Raw genomic sequence first — 7,664 nt, forward strand, 5'->3', positions numbered from 1 at the left:
ACGCTCGCTTGAAGGAACACAAAGGTGACCGAGGTGGCATAATAGGGCATCCTGGAGGTGAAAATCTGCAACCTGCCGACCCTCCAAGAGTGTCTGGTATGTGTGGCCGAATTCTGGGTCGCTTTTGTAGAGAAGTGGCCAATCAGAAGTCTCGTGCCCGCAAGAGTTGAGCACGGTGGTTAGCGCCATGATCGGTGGTCGACTGAGGCAATCTGCAACATTATTGGTGCTGCCCTTTTTATACTTGATATTCAAGTGAAACTGTTGCAGGTATGTAGACCACTTCTGATGGCGATCATTCTGCAATTTCCCTTGGGTCTGTATGAATTGCAGAGGTCGGTGGTCTGTGTGGATGACCGTTTCCTTCCCCAAAATGTAATGCTTCCATTGTCGGCAGGCCTGTACAATGGAATACATCTCTTTATCATAAGTGGGGTACTTCCGGACTGTGTCTGAAAGTGTTTCACTGTGATATGCCACTGGATGTCCATGTTGAGTAAGGACTGCCCCAATAGCATAGTCAGAGGCATCTGTCTCGACCTCAAATGGTTGTTGTAAATCTGGTAACGCGAGCACTGGTGCCGTGCAGAGGCGATCCTTCAACTCCCTGAATGCCTTCTGTTGAGATTCAGACCAAAAGAATTTTGCTTTCGCCCCGCCCTTGGTGACTTGACTCAAGGGCCAAGAAATATGAGAAAATCCCAACACAAACCTGCGGTAGAAGTTGGCAAGACCTAGAAAGCTGCGGAGCTCTGTTAGAGTGGTTGGAGAGGGCCAATCCCGAATGACTTGGACCTTGGCTGGATCGACATGCACCCCCTGTTCATCAATGATGTATCCCAGATACTGAACCTCGGTCATGCCAAAAGTGCATTTCTCCAAATTGGCACATAGCTTGTGTTGCCGCAGTGTTTGGAGAACCTGTCGGATGTGGTGGAGGTGCTCTTCCCAACTCTGGCTGAAGATCAGAATGTCATCCAAGTATACTACTACAAAGGAGTTGGTGAATGGCCGCAAGATGTCATCCATTAGCCTCATAAAGGTTGCAGGAGCATTCGTCAATCCGAAAGGCATGACCAACCATTCGAAGAGGCCCTCCTTGGATTTGAAGGCAGTCTTCCACACATCTGAGGGTTCAATTGGTACCTGGTGATATCCTGACTTCAGATCGATCTTGCTGAAATATTTCGCCCCCTTTAGTTGGTCTAGGAGGTCATCAATCCGCGGGATCGGGTACCTATTACGGACAGTGATCTTGTTCAGCGCCCGATAGTCAATACAGAGTCTCCACGTCCCATCCTTCTTCTGTACCAACACTATCGGGCTCCCACAGGGCGAAGAACTCGGACGGATGTGACCTTTCTGTAGGAGCTCCTGAATCTGCCTCTTGATTTCATTGTTCTCCAGAACGGAGCGCCGATAAATTGGTCCATTGGGTAGCGGCGCACCTGGGGTCAGATCGATGGAGTGCTTGACTTGACAGTGCAGAGGAACCCCTGCCGGGGAGGTGAAGATGTCTTTGTACTCCTCCACAATCTTGTCCATTTGTAGCTGCCGTGCAGAGGGACCTCGTTTGGAGGCCGCGGCCACTGTCTTCTTCTTCCCTTGAGGGCGTATCATCAGGAAAACAAATTTCCTGGTTTTGGAAATGATCTTACTGCATTGTTTTGCAGTAATCAAAGAGATGGCGGCAGGTGGTGCTACCTCTGGTATCCTGAACAACTTATTTCCCAATGTAATAATAACAGCACGGGGCCTTGATTCATACACAGCATGTCGCTTCCACAAGTATGGTTGTCCTAGTAATACATCACAAACTTCAAGGGGAGCAATGTCACACAATACCTCATCCGTGAAGGGCTTGATGTTGTATGGAAGGCGACACTGCTGGCTCACGCGAAGATCTCGCCCTTGGTAAAGCCACCCAATGGTGTATGGTTGTGGATGTGCTGTGGTCGGTAAGCCCAACCGCTTCACGACCTCTGCCGAAATGAGGTTCTTTTGACTCCCGCTATCAACAATGAACTGTATCGGGGAGCCCTTGACCCACATCTGGGAGTGGAAGAGACGCTCCTCCTCCTCTGGATCTTCGGGTTCATTTTTCTGGATCTTTGCGGTAGCAACAGTGGCGCTGGGATCCGCATCAATGATCTGCTTCCCTTTTTCATACCCCTTATCGGGTTCTGACTCAGAGTCGGAACATGCATCTGATTCTGAAACCTTTAGCTCAGCCACCAGTGACTGTTTGGCCCGACACTCACTTGTGTTGTGAGTGGAGCTCTTATGGAACTCGCACCATTTTCCAGTGTCCTTTCTCGGCTTCGCGGCGTTGCTCTTTGCTTGCAGCTTCAGCTGGTTGTCTTGGGCTGTCCCGCCTTGGCTTTGTCCTTTGTTCTGTGGTTTAGGGGCACCTTTCCCCTGCTTTGGATTCGCAGATCCAAAGTCTCGCTTCTTTTGTTTAAACTTCTGCTCGACTTTGACGGCATACCGGTATGCTGCGCCGAGCGAGGGGATGTTTAGGAACTGTATTTCTTCCTGGATGTACTTGTGCAGGCAGCCACGGTATTTGAGTATCAAATGTTGCTCCGAATCCTTGATACCCAACTTTGTGCGAAGGGTATGGAAAAGATTGGTGAACTCCGGCACATCTTGGTCCCTTCCCTGCCGCAGCGTGGTCCACTTTATGTATTCATCCTCATAGCTTCCGACAGGGTAGTACTGCTCCTTGATGGCATCCCGGAACGAATCCCAGGTGGGTGCGGCTGAAAATAGTGAGCCAGTACTTTCATCCTTCTGCTCGCAGTAGGTTTCCCACCAGTCCTTGACGTGGGGGGCTGCTTTGAGAAGAGCAAAAACAATCTTTTCCCGACTCGAAAATTCATGAACAGAAAAATAACCCTCTAGCAGATTTAACCATTTATCTACGGCATCGGCGTCTATCTGACCCTCGAATATGGGGATTTCAAAATTAACTTGTACCTTAAAGGGTGTGGCGTTTCCAGAGGAGCTGCTGGAAGCCGATGCGCCGCTTCTGGGTAGCCGCTGAAGGATCTGCGCAAAGCTGTCCATCATCGCGTTCCGTTGTCGCTCGAGCGCTTCTTCGAGCAAGATTTTGATGGGATCTCCTGCCCCCTCGTCTTTCTTCTCGTCCGCCATGGGAGGCCGTCGGGATTTGCGAGGCTGGTCTTGCAAAGGTTCAACCAGTTCAAGCCCTAACTCCTTATATCCCGACCTTGTTGGGGACATGCAAAGAAAAACAGAGAAAAAGCAGACCGCTCTGATACCACTGATCCAGATTTAAACAGGAACGCAACAAATTACAGAGATAACCATATACACAAAGATGCAGCGGAAATAATACTTCATTTCATTAATGGAAAATACTGACATATGCTTACAAACAGAAATGGCAATAAACTAGCTAGGGCGATGGTAGCTTATCTCTGAGAAGAGATGTGATGGCTACATGCCTCTGAACTGTTCTGAACTCTATTACAATGAGGCTCGAAGGCCTATTTATTGTTGAGAAACAATGGAAAACCCTTCACATACCGAAACCTAACCCTAAAAGATGAAACGCCAAATTGTGGGCCCCGTTTGGGTAAATTGGTACATCAATTTCCCGGGGTCGTAACTTTGGCATACGATCTCCGTTTGACGCGTACGATAGCTCGTTAGAAAGATCTATCCGAGTCCTACCACTTTGGGAGGTAACATAAGGCTCGGTCGCCCCAGAATTCCAAAAAAACGTCGTTTAGGGCCTCAAAACGGCTCCGGAAGTTCAGGACCCGAAAAACTGCTAAAAATAGTAAACTGTGCTACAATTAAGGAAACTGAAAATGCTGAGAAAGACCATGGTGGGGGTCCAGGTGGACCTGGTAGGTGGCCACCAATATCCACCTGGATCACCAGGGGTTATGACACAATGGAGTTAAATGATCTCTCCTTTGTTGAGAAAGAATGGTTGAAATTAGACCATCTAGTTCATCAAGTTGGAAACTTCAAACCTAAAAGATCCACTAGAAACTTGAATTTAATTCGGATGGATCTAGAAAAAATTTAGACCTAGAGGAAAAATAAGTGACTTCCTTCACTATTCTTTGATGGAACATCGAAAGGAAACCCAGGGCCGACAAGAGCGAGATGAGTTATATTTTGCCTCGATGAAGAAAGGGGGACTCAATTTGCCTAGGGTCTAGGGGACTCAACAAACAACCAGGCTAAGTATTTAGCATTGTGGCAAGGATTAGAATTGGCTCTAATCAAAGGAATTCATCATTTGATGGTCTTCGAAGACTCATTCATTATAGTAAACCAAGTGAGAAAAGTAGAAGGTATCCCTTATCAAACCTTGATTCCAATTTTGCATCGAATCAAGCTCCTTTTGACCAATTTTGAGAAGGTAGAGATATATCATATAAAGAAAAATCTTAATACAGTGGTAGACTCTTTAGCCAATCAAGGAGTCCTCCTAGAACAAGGGGTAATGAAAGTTGATGACAAGGAATATTCAATCAAACCTATACCACGAGAGGTGAATATCAAAATCAAGGAATCGAGGAATCAATCAATGATAAATATATAAAATGGTGGCAGCTACAACCACTCTACTAAGATAGTGCACTCACCATATTGGCAACATCAACATTAATCCTCCTCATGCTATGAATTTAAAATCGCATCAACAAAGCATGCAAATGCTCATCCACTCAAATGGTGGACGTCATGCAAGGCTGGAGGTTGGACAAGTGGAGATTTAATTGTCAACTCCAGGAGGAAAGAAGAGAAGGAGAGTTAATATATACTCCAGTCGAGACACTAGAAATAAGCATTTGCCCCTCATTGTTAATCCACTCAGTGCCAAAAAATTCCCTTCCCACAATGGCATTGGATCTTCCTGTCTGATCGCCATAGTAAGAATTATGCAGCAATAAAGGAGCAATCAGACAACACTAATGGAGGAGGGTGAGGTCGATTAAATATATAGAGCTAAATTGTGTCCCAGTGGAATAAAAATAAGATAATTGCAGCCAATTCACTTAGAGCAGAGGGAAGAATTTGTGTCGATCGTTTATCATGGCTAGCAGTGGTGACAGTTTTGAGAGGAATAGCACATCGGAGCAGTAGGAGGGTGAATTAGATTACATGGCATCTCTTTCCATTAGAATAGTGAACATGATTCCCTCATAAACAAGTGCACATCGTAAACTGATGTCCCAAAAATTGGGGCTCTTAGAAACCAAGTTGGAGAGGATTTAGTTGATAGAAGACATGTTGACACTGTGAATGGATGAGATGATATAGGTAGTGGGAGACTAGGGGATGGTGGAATGTGTCAATGAGCTAGAAGGAAAGGTGTAGAGGCAAGACAACCTCGACGTTCAAAGCAAAGATGGAGCCAACATGAGCCTCAACATGGAGCAGGCTTCACCTCCTCAGCTTGAAATGAAAATGATGAATACTAGGTTACTTCTGAAACAAGGAATATGTAGCAAGGTCCATGTCTAAAATAGTTTAAAATATTTTGCAGGTTTATAGAAATTCTAGGTATTTTTTGGAGATTGTATAAGGAGAACTTGTTTAGAATAGATGTATATAGAATGGGTGTAAATTGCTATAGACATCAGTGGATTTTTTCTGAAGACTAAAGAAAATTAAGGGCTCAATATGTGTCAGGTTATGGCTCGCAATCTAGTAGATTGTATAAGGGTTTACAATAGATGTATATAAAATAGGTATAAATTGCAATAGACATCAATGGATTTTTTTGGAAGACTAAAGAAAATTAAGGGCTCAATGTGTGTCAGGTTATGGCTCGCAATCTAACTTATCTTAATGAAAATATACCCATTCTTTTAAAAAAATAAGCATCATAAAAACACAAATATCGAGAAAAGAATTTGAATTTTAATGTTAAAATTAATATTGTTTATGCTACTATAGTGATATGAGAGAGAGATTGTTATTTTTTTTAAGAACATATTCAATGTTTTCAGTGCCATGGTAAGGATGGTCAGCCCGACTATTTTAAAGAGTTGATGGTGATCGATACTATGAGATTGAAATGTCCAACATATTTCAAATGAAGGAAATCTCTCTCTAGCATAATAATTGAAAAATTATAACATTCAAAATGTTAATTATTAAAAAAAATTTAAGAAAAACTATATTTGTTTTAATTATCTAAGTAGTCGTACTTGTTAAAAAATTAATTGGGAATGTGTTCATAAAGAGGTCGGTTGGGATTGAAGCTCTTAAATTTTATTACTAGAAAGATCAGATTCGATGCATATAAAATATTTTTGGCAAACTACTATTGGAAGTTCTCAAAAGGTCAAAGTTCTGATGGGAGAATTCATAGCAATGGGGAAAATGAAATTTTGAGGGGTTGTTCAGCTTTTAAAATTAATGTTACTGCCATAGGGAAAGTAGTGAATATGGAGAACTCTGAATCTTGTTTTTAAAACTCCAATTTGTTACACTAAATATAATATATTACTATGGAACTTGCAATTGAATATTTTTTCAAATGAATCTAAACGCAAAATGACGATGAACAAACAATGAAAATAACTGTAATATTTGTAACAATGTGACGAGAATGGGTCAATGGGTCACTTGCTGCACTATACAACTGAAATCAATAATGTGACAAGACATGGTTATAAACGGAAAGAGCTAACCAGCCATCCCCAGGGTATTTAATGCCCGGGGATATGCACGCAGCTTAGCCCGATAACACGCGAAAGCCAAAATATTAGTTAATGCCGATCTTGGCTTTCGCGTGTTATTGCGTTAACCGGCGTGCATATCCCCGGGCATTAAATACCCTGGGGATAGCTGGTTAGCTCTTTCCGTTATCAACTCTACTAAATCTGAAACACGTAGGCAACCCTGAGTTGATTCACTAATCGAGTGGAAGGGAGCATAAATGAATATGATTGCCTGCCATACCAATTGCAGTAGTCGGGTACAAAAGACAATGATCATACAATAAACATAAGCATATATTCATACTCAACCATGTATACATACATCTACCTATTCCATATGATTTCTTAATCGTCGAGAAAAGTGAAAGTACCTATTGTTGAAAGCTGAAACCCAAAAAGAAAAATTATAAAACAAATAATAATGGCAATGTGACAACGAGAAGGAGCATAGGTACGAAGAATTACTACACAACATCATGTTGCACACCACAAAAATCACACATTACGAGGCATTGGCCAATAACATCTCCAAATTCACAACTAATAGCATCAAAGATAAATGCCAATAAAATAATTTGCAGAAAATAGAAAAATAATGTTTAAAGTTACATTTTGTTATATTGAAAAATATTTAACATGTTTCAATGAATTAATAGGTGGTCGGCCTAATACCCATTGCATAATACATGCTAGTAGCAAGGATAATAATAGGAGTAGTCTACCTAGGCGGAGGAATGGGCCGGTTTCCGTCACTGCCCGGAAAAACCTCCGGCTCCGGCCGCCGGAAATTCCTCCGCCCAGCTCCGCCACCCTCAGCGAGCTCCGCTCAGCGCCGCCGCGAACTCCGCCCAGTTCGATTTCGTGAACTTCCAGATAAACAAACATGGATGCGTGGCGCAATGGTAGCGCGTCTGAATCCAGATCACAAGGTTACCTGTTCGATTCACATCA

This window comes from Pinus tabuliformis, chromosome 8 (genome assembly GCF_031772625.1).
Source record: "Pinus tabuliformis cultivar Carrire ecotype Pingquan chromosome 8, CPIR1, whole genome shotgun sequence".
Classification (NCBI taxonomy): domain Eukaryota; kingdom Viridiplantae; phylum Streptophyta; class Pinopsida; order Pinales; family Pinaceae; genus Pinus; species Pinus tabuliformis.